The following is a 17,622-nucleotide window of genomic DNA, read 5'->3' as shown; positions in this document are numbered from 1 at the left end:
GCAACATTTCATCATCACATTCCTCTGTTGTGGGGAGCTGTCTTTTCTGGGGCCCAATCCCCGTGTTCATAGGTCTGCCAAAAAGAATCTCAAATGGACTCAGGCCATTTCTCTTCCTGATTCTGGCCCTCATTTGTGTCAGGACTAAAGGTAGTGCCTTTGTCCAGCTTATTCACGTTTCAGCACAACATTTAGCCAATTTATTGGCGTGCCATTTTCTCTTTCAACAGCAGTCAATTCCCAAGAATTTGCTCACTGCCTGTAGAGCTTCATTTACAAATTGTGGGCCATTATCACTACTGATTTTATGTGGTATTCCCCATCTGGGAATGATTTCTCTTACCAGAGCTTTAGCCACAGCAACAGCGTCTTGCTTTGATGTGGGGAAAGCTTCAATCCATTTAGAGAACATTTTTCATTCATTCATTCCATTCAACTGTCACTGTCAGTGACAGCTGAATGAAATCCATTTGTAGGTGTTCAAATGGTTCTGATGGTGCTGGATGGGCACTGGGTGTCATCTGCCGACCTCTCCCAGAGTGTTTTGCACAAACTAAGCATCGTTCACAAAAATGTTTTGAGAACCCCTTTGTGAACCAATGTCTGTTTACTTCCGCCATCCTTTTGACACATGATCCACTCCATGTGTCAATTTTGCATAGAAAGGAAACAGACATCTAGGCAAACACAGTTTACCATCAGGGCCGTACCAAACCCCATCCTCTGTGGAAGCACATGCAGCTTTCCATATTTTCTTTTCAGCCGGTGTTGCTCTGCTTTGCAGATCCTTCAGGTCTGCCTCTGGCGTCACCTCCTGTGGAATACTGGCTGCCTGCACAGTAATGGCACTGAAGCTGCATATTTTGCAGCTGCATCTGCTCTAGCATTTCCCTGTGAAATGGGGTCTGTTCTCTTCGTGTGAGCTTCACATTTGACAACAGCAATTGCTTTTGGGACTAGCACCGCTTCCAGCAAACCAGCTACCAGGGTGTGGTGTTTGATACCAGTCCCTGCAGATGTTAAGAATTTTCTATGTCTCCAGATTGCACCAAAATCATGTACTACACCAAATGCATATCTACTGTCTGTGTAGATATTACTGTTTTGCCTTTTGCATATTTGCATGCTTCTGTGAGTGCCTTTAATTCTGCAGCTTGTGCTGAGAAATGGGCTGGAAGTGGTTCTGCTATGATAGTATCATGTTGAGTAACCACAGCAAAACCTGCTTGATTTTTGTGTGTCAGCTGGTTTTGGAAAGCGGAGCCATCCACAAATAATTCCAGTTCCGGATTCGTTAGCGGAACCTCCTTTAAGTCAGACCTGGGGGAGCAAACTTCTGTTATTGCTGCAACACAGTCATGTGGCTCTCCTTCATCTGCTGTGGGGAGAAGTGTAGCAGGATTTAGAACAGTGCATCTTTTTACAGTGATGTTCGGCATGTCTAGTAATACAGTGTGATATCTCAGCCATCTTGCTGCTGACAGATGAGCTGTCTTTTGTTCAAGCAAAATGATAGAAACAGCATGTGGTACTAACAGTGTTAAATCCTGATAACCTACTAGGTCCCTAGAGGCTAAGACTGTCTTTTCACCTGCAGCGACTGCTCTCAGACACCTTGGCAGTCCTGCTGCAACAGAATCAAGTTTAGTTGAAAAGAAAGCTACTGGCCTCATTTTACCCCCGTGTTCTTGTAGAAAAACTGATGTCATGTAGCCATTTTTCTCATCCACTGTCTGAGTGAATGGTCTGTTCATGTTTGGTAAGCCCAACGTGGGCGTTGATTGTAATGCTTTTTTCAGATCCACAAATGCTTTTTCTGCGTCGTCAGTCCAAGTCACCTTTTGATAAGCAGTCCCTTTCCATGTACTATTGCTGACAGAGGAGCTTCAATATTTTGCATAGTTTGGTATCCACTGTCTACAATAGGAAGTCATTCCTAAAAAAGACATAACCTGTTTCTTAGTTAGTGGTTTTGGAATGTTTTGGATGGCTGTTACTCGTTTGGGAGAGAGGGATTTGCCCTCTGCAGTGATCACATGTCCCAGGAAGGTCACTTCTGGCTGAACCCATTGTAATTTGCTTAAATTAGCCTTGTGACATAGTGTTGTTGCCAAATGTTGCAACAGTTTATTTGTATCCAACTCCAACAACCATGCTTCCTTTGATGGAGAACAAATCATTAAATCATCATCATACTGCAGTAAGGCGCTGCCACCAAGTAGGTGGAGCCCAAGTTCTCCTTTAAAGCAGCTGCAAATATGGCCGGCGATTCTGTGTAACCCTGAGCCAATCGGTTCCACGTATATGTTTTACTTTTGAATGAAAATGCAAACCAGTATTGGGAGTCTTTGTGCACAGGAATACTGAAAAAATGCATTTGCAAGGTCGACCACAGAAAACCATTTACTCTCAGCCGGCACTTGTAACAAAATAGTATGGGGTTAGACACATTTAAGGAGCTCGAGCAACACTATTATATTTACTGCCTGCAGGTCTTGAACAAATTGTGTTATCTCCACTGGGGCCACTCCCCTCATTAGCCCTACGTCATATTTGCTGCTCGCCCACAAGGTAGGTGGGACTTGTGTGACAGCTTGGGAGATTCTGCTGTTAACCCTATTTGTACCATAGTTTAACCACGCATGGGTGAATTTTTCTCTGGTACCAATTCAACACTTCTTTCTGCATAGAAGGTTAGTGCACATGGTTTTTTATAGGCCTTTAGTACTTTGTTGTAATACACTAGTGGTGTTTCAGTTTCTTGCCAATACTCATTTTCTACACAGCATGTAACCCACGGGCCCAAATCCTTCCATCTCCATTTTTGTGTTTTTGCCAATAAGATAGTGGTTTTCTCTGTCCATCTATTCATAAACCTTTTTCAGACATCTGGTTTCCGCTGCACTCCTGCTGCACATTTTATCCTTACACCAATACAACCAATCTGTCCTCAACATGTCACTTTTCTGACCTTCTTTGTACCATTTATTTTCAAAGTCCTTATCTGGTCCTAAATTAACATGTGCTGTGTGTGTGTGTGTGTGTGTGTGTGTGTGTGTGTGTGTGTGTGTGTGTGTGTGTGTGTGTGTGCGCGCGCTCCTGTCCAGAGTGAACTATCATTTCAGCAGCTGTCTTTGGTCAGCAGTCTGAGTGTTTCTCACTCCATCTATCTGACACAGAGACATTGGTGTGTGTGCATTCTAGCAGGTGGCTATGTATAGCTCTAGGTCTGTGTGATTCTGCTGCCATTCACATACAACGGTGTGTGTGTGGATCAAATTTCACCATTTGTGAGGTTGACTGTTCCGTTTTTTTCTGTCTTTTCCTGCCTCACAATCTGTATTCCCTCCACTGTACACACCAAGGTTATGCCCAATGCACACATAAGGTCTCTTCCCAACAGGTTCACTGGACAGCAGCTTGAGAACAAAAATGAATGATTGAAATTACCAGTAACTTCATTGCACACTTTGAGTGGTACGGTGTAGTTTTCTTTAACTGAATTTCCAGTTGCACCAATTGTTCTCAAATATCTGCCACATAATTTAGGATTAGGTGTCAGGTCTGTAGTCTTAATCACAGATTCTCCCGCACCTGAATCAACTAAAAATGTTACTTGTTGGCCTGAGACCTGTAATGTGTGTTTTGGTATTTCCTTATACACTGAATGCGATAGCAAGGTGTAGCTTGGCCTCTCTTTATCCGCTCGTCTTTGTTCTAAACATTTTACAGCGTGTTGAACTAATTGCAACTCTGTGCTAATTGTATCTAAGTCTGAATCTTCACATGTTTGAGTTTGTGTTTGGGTGTTCTTACTGTTACTTTGTACATCTTAGACCCCGCCTGTTTCCAGCTCCCCGCACCATCAGTCCGCATGTGGTAGGACTGACAGTCTCTAGCCCAGTGGCCTGCCATACTACAGTTGAAGCATCCATCTGAGCGCCTTCTGCCTCTGCCAGTGCCTCGGCCTCTTCCTCTGCCACGACCCGGACCACGCCCTCCACCGCTACCGTCTCTGCTTTGGCTCTGGAAGGCTGTCAGCTGGGCCGTCTGCAGGCGGTCGCGTGTAGCATCTCTCTTGCTTTCTTGTTTTCTCTGTCTCTCACACACCTGCTTTTCTGTGTGGATGGCATATCTTTCCACCACTGCCAGTCTTCCTGTTCACAGGCAACGCAGTTCTTTCTGACGAGGTCTTGTATTTCTGGGAGCAGCCCTTGCACGAAGTGGTCTTTCAGATGGCTTTCCCAGGGGGTCAGTGGGCCGTTGCCATTCTCTGGGACGGGTCTGGTGAGGCCGTTGTTTATCTCAAACACTGGGGTCTCGTAGTCAGCGGCGTGATCGGCCACCTCTTTAAGTCCATTCTTGTCGTTGTTCCTGCCTCGCCCCTTGGACTCCTGCATCTTCGTCTGGTTGCTGACGGCGGCGCAGGGGAGCCGAAATCCAGGTCTGGGTCGTACCTAGACTTTACACACTGCACATTTGCGTCAGTGGACTCACCCTGCCTATTCCGTCTGTCCCTACGTTAGGCTTCTTCTAACCACTCACTATATGCTTTCCAGTCTGCTTTAAAACCCCTTTTTTTTTTTTTTTTTACTTTTTCTTTTTTACAACTTGCCCTTTAATGCCTGTAGCTGTCTCATACTAAAACTTCCCTTTGGAGGAAATCCACATTCTGTAATATACTCATCAAACTGGCCACAACTATTTTCTAATTTGTCATCATAAACAACACATTTGGGGAGGTTTTATTCAGGAGGATTTGGTTGCCCGGAGCCTCTGCTTATCTTGGAGAAATATTCAAAATTATTTTCTTTAAATTAATTCTTATTAATTTAAATGTATTCTTTTATATTATTTATGCTTTTTTTATTTAAATTAATTTCTTTAAACCAATTTGAAATTAATTATTTTCAGACTGATCAGGTCTGTCAATACAACCCAACAACTTCTGCTTGTTAATATTCTGTATCACTACTGTCGACTTCTTCTATCATATTATTTATTTATTTTTTGTCCGGATCCCAAGTAGACATGTCCCATTTTGTCAACTTTCTTCTTTAAAATCAGTTTTACGATGAATATCTTGTGGATATTTTACATTTAAAATTTCATGTTCTTTTCTCCAATTAGGATCCTTTTACCTGTGTTGCAACCTTAGTTGACCCCAGCCCGAGGGGCAAACATTTACCATTATAGTACTAGGCCTATTTAGGCGATCCCACTAGCGGTTACACTAGTGACCCTTCGGTAGTTTAAGGATCCCTATTTATCTGTCAATCTTCTCAGAATTCACACAACAATTCAATTACAATTATTTGTGACTCTAGAAATTACAGAATACATTCATCTCATAGTACTATGCTTTTTAGGCAACTTCACTAGCGGTCTCAGCCTTTTTGCTGGATCTCAGCCCTAGCGATCCGTCGATACTTACAAAGAGTCCCTACTTCTTTACCTTCCTGCCAATCTTCCAGAATCAACACAAAATTATTCTAGAAATTGCAGAAAGACTGTACAGTTTTACTCACCAGAAAGACAAGTCTCACGTTCCAGTCAGCCTAGTTCTTTTCGGACTCTCGCAGTGAATCAGCACCGGGTTCAGCGCATCGGGAGGTTCCCCTTCTCCACCCACCCTTGGTGGGGAGGTATGGGATCCGCAGAGATTTTGTCTCCGGCTGTAGCTACAGACTCCTGACCCTTAACGCTGAGCCGCCGCCGTCCACGTGGAAATCCTGTTTGTGACGCCAAATTGTGGTGGAAGTTTTCTGTAATAAAAGAGACTTGGAGAAGAGAAGTTGTCTTTCTGTCGTCTTTATTGCTTGCAAGCAAGACACGATGCAACAGGTGTGATCAGCATAGGGCCCCACCTCTGATTTGTCCACCCGTCTTATAATCAAGAAGTAGAAATATCTGAGTCATGAGAAGTCTGACACATTCTTATACTTGAAATATTATGCGATCAGGGTGCATCTGTGCATAACAAAATCCAGTTCCAACCGGACACTCAAGGCCATCTCTGGTCAGAACCTTTGTTTATCTCAAACCGGTGGAGAATGGAAAATTACTGAAGACAAAGACAGCATTCAACTGAGAAATGTATCATGCTTGATACATGATGAACAGAATGGCCAGGTTCCGGAGATAAAAGATTTAACAGCAGTTTGTAAATTTCCACACAGAGATGAGTTCTCATAATAACACAAATAACACAGATATTAAAGAAATAAAAGACATAGAATAGTATAATAGTGTAATTTCCTCCACAACCTGAACGACCCCGAGCACTGTAGAAACACAGACAGAGACGGTGCACAGATGATGCCCCCGGGCCTGGTGGGCGAAGACCCGGGCAGCAAGGACAGGCTGAAGAGACAGAAGGAGCAGCTGTTCAGATATCATCAATGACCATGTGTGCACAGCTGTTTTAATCTTGAACAGCCACAAATGCAAAAAGTTTATATCTCGTAATTGGCTCCATGGATTCCTACGAAATTCGGTTTGCACGATCTAGGGTCATGACTCAGTCGATGCATAAAATTTGGTAAAAGTTTGCCTCACTGCAACCTATGGTCAATTCAGAAGTCCGTCACTCTATATTTTTCAAAATATGCAAAATCAATTAACATCTATATCTCCACAAGTCTTCATTCATATGCTACCAAAATTTTCACAGACATTCTCTAGATGGTAGATATCAAGTTTTTCAAAGGGTGTTCAGATTGGTCAAACGGTGAGTCCGCAGTGATATTTAATATCACTCAATATCCTCAATACATGGGAGGAGTGCTGATTGCTCTGCACTTTTGCAAGAATTACATACAAAGCTGCCATTCAAGCCAATTTTGTGGGATATTTCCCTCAATATTCTACATGTGATGGAGATTTTAGCTGATAATACATTTTGTCAAAGTGTTGCAGTGTTCATCTACCTTAAGTAGCTTTCTGAACTTGACCTGACATATGACACACAGGATCACGGAATTGATGTGGGAGACATCTCCCAGATGAAGAAGCTCAGAGAAAAGCTGAAATGTAAACCTTTCAAGTGGTATCTGGACAATGTATATACTAGTCTACAAACATGGGATAATCTCTTGGCTTATGGTGTGGTAAGGATCATTTTTCATTATGAAGTCTGATGATGTAACAATTCATATTTAATGTGAACTTGAGTAAAATATTAATGAGCTTGAATTACAGCTGACTAATATACCAAGCTCAGAAATCTGGTGTTAAAGTTCTACCTTAATTTTATCTAGGCAGAAATGTGGCTGAGCCCTGAAAATGTGACAATCCTGAAACTGTGATTGGATAAAATAATATAAACACAGTCAGTTAGTGATCACATAGTGCTCAAGATCCACTAAATACTTCAATAAATCCCCTAACATCACACTGGCTTGTACAGCTGCAGAACAGCCTTCTTATGAGTTACTGTGTGGACCAGGGAGCGCTTCCTGGAAACATCCCCATCCTGTATGGCTGCCACTTCCATAATCCACAGGTAGTGTGTGGGTTTGTGTGTGTATGCATGTGTGTCTGATGTTACTGATATGATTGTGACGACCCCGCCTCTTTTGGCTGTTGGGCTGGCTGCTTGTCTTGTCTTTGTGTTTTGTGTTGCAGACGCCCAGTAGGTGTGGTCGGGTCGTCGTGGAGTGGGAACACCTGGGCCCGGTGTTCCCAGTCCTATAAGAGCGCACCTCACTGGTTCCATGATGGGAGAGAGAGGGGGAACTCTGTTCCCTACTCTCCACGCTCCCCATTCCTGTCTTTGTTTTCCTTTAGCATACAACACTTCACTCACGATTTTATCATTCATGCAAACACGCCAACACCACTGACTCACTGACTATCACACCCCATAGCATTTTGATATTCTTGGTTGTTCCCAATAAATTATTAGTTGATTGCTTTAACTTCTTGTGTGACCTCCCGTTATTTGTCATGGTTTTTGAGCCGGCCGTGACAAATAACAATATATCATAACAGCATATCATAATTTATCCTTTTCACCAGCATTGTTACTACAACACAGACGGCGAGATCATCGTTGGGTTGATTAAATCTCACAAATATAACGACAACCGCTGCCTAGTTGATCCTGGCACCGGCAGCACTCCCACTCTGCAGCAGTGTCAGCCGGCAAAGCAAGGTGGATTACACCTGCACTGGGACTTCCAACAAGTAAGACCCTAGTAAACAACAGCTGCAGGAGCATTTTGTTCAGACTGTGCAGTGACTTTTTCAAGTAATTTCAACATGAGACATTTTATCCTGAAGCAAAGGTCATGCCATCCTACAATTTTTTTTCATTTATGACAAGCAAACATGAGTATTGTAGAGCTATCATAATTTAGTTAGAAGCGAAAAGATTATCTTATTTGAACTACTTACTTGAATACTTTTGTGGCTAGAGGAACAAAAAATGAGTAGATCATCATTTTGACATTTTGGTATCATGCATTTTGGAGCACACAAAATGCAAACTTCATTGTAAAGGCAATGGGCATCCAGGTTATGGTTGGCCAAATGATTTTGGTAGTTAAAACTTCTCTATTCATATCTTTTGTACTGAATATTGCTCGCTCAAAATCTTCCCGTTGCCCTCTCATAATTTCCGTCTCTTATAATTTTGCAGGGCCAAGCGATAAGAAACAGAGTCACTAAGAGATGCCTTGAGATCGCCCAGGGAGGAAACTCTTACTATGAGCTCATCATTCAGCGCTGCAGCGGACAGCGTTGGACGTTTCAGCATGTCATCACAAAGTTTTAGCTCACACCTGTATGGTACAACTGAATTCAAAATGGATTTTTGTCATCGATCTAGACACTAAAATCTTCGTAAATTTGGGAAAATGGATCAGCTTCGTCAGTCCCTGCCTATGCCAATGCTCAATGCCCATGTGCAGTTTCAGATTGATTGGCCAGATTGGCCAGATTGATTGAGGAGCAAAATGGTTGCAGACAGACACACAGAAGGACAGAGTTTTCCTCATTTTATAGTAGGATATAGAAAGAAAGAACAACATGTAGAACAACAAAGAAGAATGGGAGAAAGTCCCAAAATCAACAAAGTGTTACCTCAGGAGGTTGTTTTGTTTTTTATTTAAATGAGATATTTCTTACAGGGCATTTTCTATAGATTGTTGACAAAAATCACAATTTTGAATTCAGACTGCTGTTTTATTTTCCTCTCGTCCTTCAGACTATCTTAAGAGATAAAATAACTCAAGATAACTGGATTGCTCATTTTTCATTAAATAAACATTTTAGATACACATTGGTGGATTTATGAATGTGTGAATTAATACGTATTCAGTGGCTCCCAGTAATAAATGTGGTTTAAACTGGGATTTAAAATGCAATTTGAACGTTACAGAGGCCTTTCAGGATGCTTTTCAGGATATTCAGAGCAAGTATGATCTCCCTGCCTCGTCCTTTGTCTTCATTTTATTTTAGATCCCAAATCTGCTGCTACAGGCATTGCTTCAGCTCTGTACACTGAAGTCCACACACTAATTTAAATCAGCAAACAATTTGGAACAACATCTCTTTATCTTATAGGTACCTTTTAATCACCTTCAAGAATGATTGCATGCCGTTGGAAGCCACCACATTCATTGGCAGTGAGGGAATGGCTTTCTGCCCTTTTTAGAAAAGAAAAAAGGGAGAGGAGAAAAAAAACATCTAAATCATCAACAGTAAGCGTCAGGTTTTTTTTTTTTGTATTATTCTTTTCTCTGTGAAGCACTTTGTAGCTGTAGGCTATATGCGGGAAGTTTGTTTGACTAGAGGTCGGGCTGCTGTCCATGGTGCTGAGCGGCGGTGACTGTGTGCGATGTGAGGGGCAGCGCAGTGGCTCGCTGGGCTGTTACATTATATTGCAACTGTCTGCTGTGATAGATAGGCTATGCCTTCTGTGCCATTGTTGCTGACTGTTTCCAGGTTACCAGTAGCAACAATGGCAGACAACGCCCGAAATTGAACCTGTTTTTGCGGCAATATGAAAGCAAATATCAATAGGCCGATAATCAATATCAAACCAATTTGGACACGCGGTGACTTCAAAACCAGCTGTCACATGCACGCACGCAAACTAACATGCATGGCAGCCTACATATAACATTAAACACTGTGTACATTATTTACATTGTTTACCAATATGTACAGTAGCATGGGAAGTGAAAGAGCGTCCAGAGGTGAATTGGTCCAGTATAAAAAGTTGTACTGATTTAGACATGTTTTAGGCAATAGCGGCATTTCAGTTGGAGCTAAACATGTATTCAGGTTAATTGAGGCATATGCTCCGGGGAAGTCCAGGTGCTGGAGAGTAGCTATGGCCGGGTGTCAGCACAGCGCCTATAGTGCTTAGTGCTTTCCAAGTATTTTTCTTAAACTCTATGCCATTTCCACCCTGCCACTGCCTTCTCTTTTTAACATATAGACCCAAAAAGATTCCTCTTCCTCAGTGAACAGGTGATCATGCCGCGTCTTTAAATCACTATTCCTGCTCTCTCAATGTTTCTACACAGATGGAGGAGATCTACACATAGTATATCAAATATGAGAGAGATGGAGAGCTGAAGTTTCAACACTGGACAGGTTTTGGTAACCTGCAAGATATGAGAATTCGAAGTGGATAGGTCAATTTATTAGAAGGAGTGCAGGCTGAAACAGGAAATGATCACTCACACTGATTTCACTGCAGGCTGTGGGAGCAGGCTGCTAGTCGCACAGCATGTCTGTTTTTCATGTCGCCCGCCAAGCTGTCAAGCACCATAGACTTATTATTGTATGTATTAGTTATTTGATGGTTGGCTTGTGACGTGAATAACCATTAGCCTACTTGTTGATGTGAGCATTCATTATTTATTATTTGCAGATTGTACGTTTTTATCATTAGATATGATGTTATTGTTGGATTGTGGCACAGACACCTTAATCATGCAAAACCAGCTGTGAATTAACAGAAATGTTTGTTTTTTTTCTCTCCCTTAACTTTATAGAAATGTTTTCTTGCAGGAATCGATTTAGACTTATTTGCATCAACTATTTTACATTAAAACATTTTCTAATAAATTAGGGGAAAATAACTGGGTAAGGAGCTGCAGTAGCCTAGGGATTTTTTATTAAATTTTTTTTTGGCAGGCCTATGGGCTATAACCCGTGAGCATAATTTCAGTCAGTCATCGGCAGTAAAATAACCCAGGACACGCCACACGTCACCCACAACGGTTTTGCAAAGCCCTGCCACCGGTTAGCCTGCGTCGAGGCACTTCAGTGTGTGAAACAGAGGACGGTCTGAACTGGATTAAAATGACGTCAGAGGTAGGGGGGGTTCTAGGTCCTTGTAAAAGGGCCCTGCCACAGGTGCAGGAATCCTGGAAAATTCCCCGGAGTTGTTTCTGTGGCAATCAGAATGCTCTTTGTTCACTGATGGCTGTTGGCGGGTGTGTTTACATTAACTGGGTGTGGAGCTATGGTAACAACTGGCATAGCGAGTTAAAGTAGAAGTGACTCTTTAGCAGTGTAGGTAACCAGCCATTAGCCAACGGGGGGGTGGTGGTGGTGCACAGTGTTAGGAGTTAAAGAAAAAACTCTACTGTAATCAGACAGACAGATCTTCCTCCATCTTGGCGTCTACATGGGACAAAACGGTTTGTTTTTTTCTACATTGTCATTTCCAGTTATCTCCTCAATATGAAAGCAGTGTGGGTGAAGCGGCCAGCCCTGATGCTGGGGGGGATTGGACTCCTCATCTACATGGCTATGTTTTTAAAGAGTGGACATGAGCATGTAGTGGCGACTGAAAGACTGGACTCATCTCGGATGATCAGGAGTTTTTCTGATTTGGAGTCGAGCGTCGGCAATCTCTGTGAGTTGGGGCAATAATTGATCCTTCTCTTAGAAGAGAGAATACTCACATGTACAAGTTAGGGTAATTTATTTATTTATTTGTTTCATTTATGTTTGTTTATAAATCCACGCATCACTAACAAACGTGTGGAAAAATGAAATAAATAATACTAATAATTCTGTTAAAAAAAAAGTATTAGAAACGTAGCCTAGGTGGGCATTTTGCTTCCAAAAATGTATGAGGAAAGACTGAGGTTTAAATTATTTTAAGTCTCTGTTTTATTATTGAAATTGGAATGTTAAAAAAAAAAAATAATAATAATAATAATATATATGTGTATGTGTACATATATATATATATATATATATATACACACAGAGAGGAGCTTTTGTAATTTGTAAAAACTGGCAAATTAGGCCTACATGTTTCTACAGTGAAGGAAATGCTTTAAAGGATAAGTATTTTATATAGAATTTTTTATTGTCTGTTCTATCTTTATTTTCCATAAAAAGTGATTACTCTCCTGGCTCATTCTGCTCTCTCTCTCTCTCTCTCTCTCTCATCCTTTGTTAATCTCTCATTTCTCATTTGTCAAGACAATTTGTTCAAAGCTTTCGAACAAAAGCAGGAAACCATGCATAAAATGCTTGAAGAGGACAGAGGCAGACGTAGGCAAGCAGTAGAGATGGAAGCGTCAGCGGTCAGAAAGCAGCCAGAGCAGGGAGAGCAGAAGAACCAGAGCCAAGAGGCCCCGAAGGAGAAAAAGCCCCAGATACTGTTCCCCAACTCGGCCCTGTTCAAGGAATGGGGGGAGAATCTGTCTGAGGAGGATCAGAAAGAGGCCCAGGCTTTGTTTCAGCAGTACGGCTACAATGTTTTTCTCAGCGATCGCCTTCCTCTAGATCGAGTTCTTCCAGATACCCGGGATCCAAGGTACAGCATGCCGAATTGAATGTTCTTTGGATTTGACAGAATTCATCATTGTCACCTTACACAACTACCCCGTGATGATAAATAAGCTAGAGGAAGGAGAAATTGTTTCCCCAACCTTTCCATTGTTTGCTGATCTGACGTCCTTTATATTTCTGTACTGCTGCGCAACCTATTCAAACAAGTTTGAATAGGTTGCGGAAAACACTGATGCAAGAGACAAGCGTTTTTGTTTGCAAGGGGTTCAAATATCCTCTAGTTTTAATGTGAGACTATGACAAACAATGCTCTGTGTCTTTTCTGAATAGGTGCTTGAAAAAGACTTACCCAAAGGACCTGCCGAGCATCGGAGTGGTGTTGATCTACCTTAACGAGGCCCTGTCCATCATCAAAAGAGCGCTCCGCAGCATCATAGACCGCACCCCTAAACACCTGCTGAGGGAGATCATTATGGTGGATGACAATAGCTCTAATGGTTGGTTTGTTTCTTTATCACAAGGACTGTGCACACAAACTTGTGGCCTTTTTAAAGCGGTTTTGTAGTGTATTTAGAACGGGTAAATACTCTGCTACTAGATGTTTGGGAGGAACGACTTGCTGATGAAAAATGATAAAAACGAATAATAACGTCAATAATAATAAATAATAATGAATAAAATGATTCCCAAATTCAGATGCCACTGTAGATCAAAAAGATCAGAAAAAAAGTGTCAACCTGCCAACAAAAAGAATGTTATCTGTCATACCAGAAAACCTGAAGGGCGACCTTGACTTGTATGTCAAGTCGATTGAGAAGCAGAATCCGGGCCTTCGCATTACTAGAGTGAGGCATAATGAGCAGCGAGGGCTCGCCCATGCCAGGGTGTCTGGGTGGAGGGCCGCTACCGCCGACGTGGTGGCCATCCTGGACGCGCACATCGAAGTCCATGAGATGTGGTAAGAGTGTGGCAAAAAAAATCAATGCTTTTTGTATTCTTGGTGATCATCTACGTGTCATTGACTTCTGTAGATGCAGATTGAAAAGTTGGGAACCAAAAAATTGGAGGAAGAAACAGAATCTGTAATGGTAATGAATGTTATCAGAAAGACACAGGGTCCAAACACTAGGCCAGTTATCCCCCCCCTCTTTTTGTTTTTTTCCTCTGTTGGCAATAGATTCTTTGTCTAGGTGTGAGCAAATCCAGCAATCTGGCAGGTAAATATTCAGTAAAGGGCAAGCGAATTATAGACCCCTAGGAAGCAAAAACCCCACTGTGTGAAGTGTTGTCACATTTTGCTGCTGTCTACACTGTAATGAAGGAAAATGGAAGCTCTTGCATATATGTAATACTCAGTGTCCCACCCCTCTCCCCCTCCAGGGCCGAGCCCCTGCTGACCCAGATCAAAGCCAACCGAACGACGGTGGTGTCGCCCGTGTTTGACAGAGTGAACTTCTTCGACCTCAAGGTGGTGCAGTACCTTGCAGCAGCACATGCCTTCGATTGGGCCTTGTGGTGCATGTACGAGAAATTTATGCCCGAGTGGTACAAGCTCAAAGACAGCTCCATGCCCGGGAAGTAAGTTAAAGTGAGATCGATCCGTCTTGTTTTGATTTACATACTGAAAGAGTCCAATTAGTGAACCTCTATCACGTAAAAAGGCCTTGGACGGCGAGGGATTCCTTGTGGTCCAGTGGTCTTGGTTGTGTGGCAGTTACAATCTACTCTTTACAAGATGTTATGAACGGCATAGTAACCATTTTCATCTTTTACTTAAGGAGTCCATCTGTCATGGGGATCCTAGTCGCAGACAGGAAGTTTCTCGGAGAAATTGGAGTGCTTGATGAAGGAATGAAAGTATACGGCGGGGAAAATGTTGAGCTAGGAATTCGTGTGAGTTGAACACACCCCTATCCCATTAGTGATGATTGCATTTTATTGAATTTTATAAAGTTAATGGTGTCTCTTACCACTGCTATAGGTGTGGACATGTGGAGGGACTGTTGAAGTAGTTCCGTGCTCCAAGATTGCCCACATCGAGAGGAACCACAAGCCTTACATGCCGGACCTGAGCCAGGCCATGAAGAGGAATGCTCTGAGAGTAGCTGAGATCTGGATGGATGAATACAAACACAATGTTAATTTGGCCTGGAACGTGCCCTTTAAGGTACTGACATATTGCCAAGAAACACACTGCAGAGAAACTGTCTTTATTTCCACGTTATTTCCTCATTATGGCCTACTGTGCGTTTTGTGAGTTAAAGATTACTTCGGTGTGCGGGTTCTACTTCTCAACTACTGTGTGTTTTTCCCACGCACTGGTGTTGGTTGCAAGAGATGTATTCATAAGATACTCCTGTTGTCAGAATCTTGCAAGCTGATGAATGTTTCACAAGACAAACATTCATCAGCTTGCAAGATTCTGACAACAGTATCTTATGAATACATGTCTTGGTACTTTAATGTGAGATTTTGAAATTCTACAATCACAGTATTACAACCACAAACTAATCATGCGCAATTCTCCACCTCTGCAGGATCATGGGATTGATATAGGGGATGTGACCGAGAGGAAAAAACAGAGAGAAGTTGAAATGTAAACCTTTCAAGTGGTACCTGGAAAATGTCTATCCCATGTTGGATTCCTGGGAAAATATAGTGGCCTATGGAGGAGTAAGTTTGGAGTTTATCTACTGTAGAGTTTGTGTGGTGGAGATGGTATGGATGCACATGTCCACATACAGTATACGCATGTACTTTTCATGAGTCACCACTACCTGTCTTAATAGTGCTTGGTGATAAAGTTTCACTTGATTTATTAAAACAATTGACTCTCCAACTTATAGATAAAGAACATTAATGCTGACATGTGCATAGACCAAGGTCCTGTGCCAGGTCACACACCCATTGCCTACCAGTGCTACTACTATGGACCTCAAGTAAGTCAAGCAGCTAACAGTTCTATTATCAAAAGGAATGTGGCTTCCTGGAAATGTACGAGTACTAAGAAGAAACCTTGTGCCTGTTGCAGTTGGCCTATTTTTTCATTGCCCAATCTGCTACTCTTGTTTCTTCAGCACACATATTACCGTACAAGTGGTGAGCTTTACATCGGTGGCATCAAGTCCCACAAGTACAATGACAACCGGTGTTTGACTGACGACGGCAACAAAGCCAGTGAGCCTGGCCTTCACAACTGCAAAGAGGCTATGCAGAAAGGGATGGGGATTTACTGGGACTTCACTCAGGTACATCAGGATAAACTACTCCCACTTGTTTTGACAGACATAAAAACAAGTTTTTATAGTCATGACTGAGATGGGGCATGGGGAATATTCACCTTTTCAATAAAATGGTCAGTAAATGCACCTTTTTAAAGAAGCTGTTGTATTTCCCCTTTGGAAATGCATGTTGTATGAGTTTACATTGACTAGTATGACTGGAAATATTTCCCATGGTTGTCTGAATATGATGATGTGATGAGATACACCTGTGTTCTGCTCTTACTCTCTTTTTCTAGGGCAAAGAAATGAAGAACAGACAGACAAAAAGATGTTTGGAAATTATAAAGAGCAAACTTGTAGTGCAGGAATGCACTGGCCAAAGATGGGAAGCCCAAAACATAATCAAAGCCTTCTAAGGTGGGTGTGTGGGGTAGTGGTGTGGTGGTGGGGGTGGGGTTACTGGTGTATTGTTATGCTCATAAATCACTGAACAATAGCATCGACTAAATGCCTAAAATGTAATTAATTTTAATGGGATGGAAAAGCAACGTGACTCTGGGTTTTTGTAAATCTTGAATCAAACACACAGACATTTGCACAGCCTCTTATGTGTGGGCTTCATTGTACAATAAATCCTATACTGTTTAGTAGTATTTTTCTCTTTCTCTCCATGAGTTGATTTGAATAGAAATGTAAAAGGGAATACCGCTCAATGTACTCGTATTTGTTATTCCCATGTAGTCGGACAGTCTGATCGGAAACCAGAGAACTAAGGATCAAACCTGTGTGGCAAAGTGTACAGCAAGGATGGGCGACCATGTGCCATGAAGGGCCAAGAGTGGTTTTCATGTACAGTTCAACCAGACTGCACCCAGGGAGTGTTAACCAGAAATGACTAATCTGTAATATCTCTTGGACACATAGTTGGCAATCTTATATTTTAGATTCTTCAAAGTAGCCGCCCTTTGCCTTCATGGAAAGGCAAAGGCTTTGGAAAGAAATTCATACATGGGCATCAACTTCACTATTTGTATTTGTCTAAGAAACATATTTCAAGTATTTAAGTATAAGCCTTTAGATCAAAATGGCTTTTTAATGAAAACAGAGTTCATTCAATCAGGTGTCTCCAAACTTTTGACTGGTAGTGTAGATTTAAGCTATACGCCGCAAGAAGCCATTCTTTAGTGATTTTAGAACTGCTAAGGAGCATTGTTGGGCACAATGAAGCTTTTACGAAACATCTAAAATGCCACAGAATGAAAGAACGAAATGTCCAATACATTTATTTTAATCAATAATTAAATAATTTTATGTTTTTCTTCTACCAAGAAATAAAGTTCTTGAACAGTAGCCAGAGAATGTGGTTGCTAAGCAACATATAATGACTGGTATAAGTGGTGAGTTTCGGTTGGTGCAATAAGAATTAAAGGTGCTACGTGTACAATTTTATCATCAATAAATCATTACCACATACATTTTGAGCCACTAGTATAATTACCATAAACAAACGAGACCTACACTCTATTTTACATTGTGTGCCACCATAGATTTTGCGGGGACTACTTGGGGAAATCTGCTGGGTGGCTTTACGGCACAAAGTGATATTTGTCTATGGCATTAAACAGGAGGG

The 17,622-nt window shown here is 41.8% G+C and overlaps 1 pseudogene; it reads left to right on the top strand.

Moving 5' to 3' along the window:
* Positions 1-11,671: 11,671 nt before the first annotated feature.
* On the top strand, positions 11,672-17,456 carry LOC139641189 (probable polypeptide N-acetylgalactosaminyltransferase 8; annotated as a pseudogene).
* The last annotated feature ends 166 nt before the right edge of the window (positions 17,457-17,622 follow it).

Source organism: Centroberyx affinis, unplaced genomic scaffold (genome assembly GCF_046629955.1).
Source record: "Centroberyx affinis isolate AG114_WGS23_722 - 3 ecotype Tasmania unplaced genomic scaffold, CSIRO-AGI_Caff_v1 ptg000354l_1, whole genome shotgun sequence".
Lineage (NCBI taxonomy): Eukaryota > Metazoa > Chordata > Actinopteri > Beryciformes > Berycidae > Centroberyx > Centroberyx affinis.
This window is presented reverse-complemented; position numbering and strand designations above follow the sequence as displayed.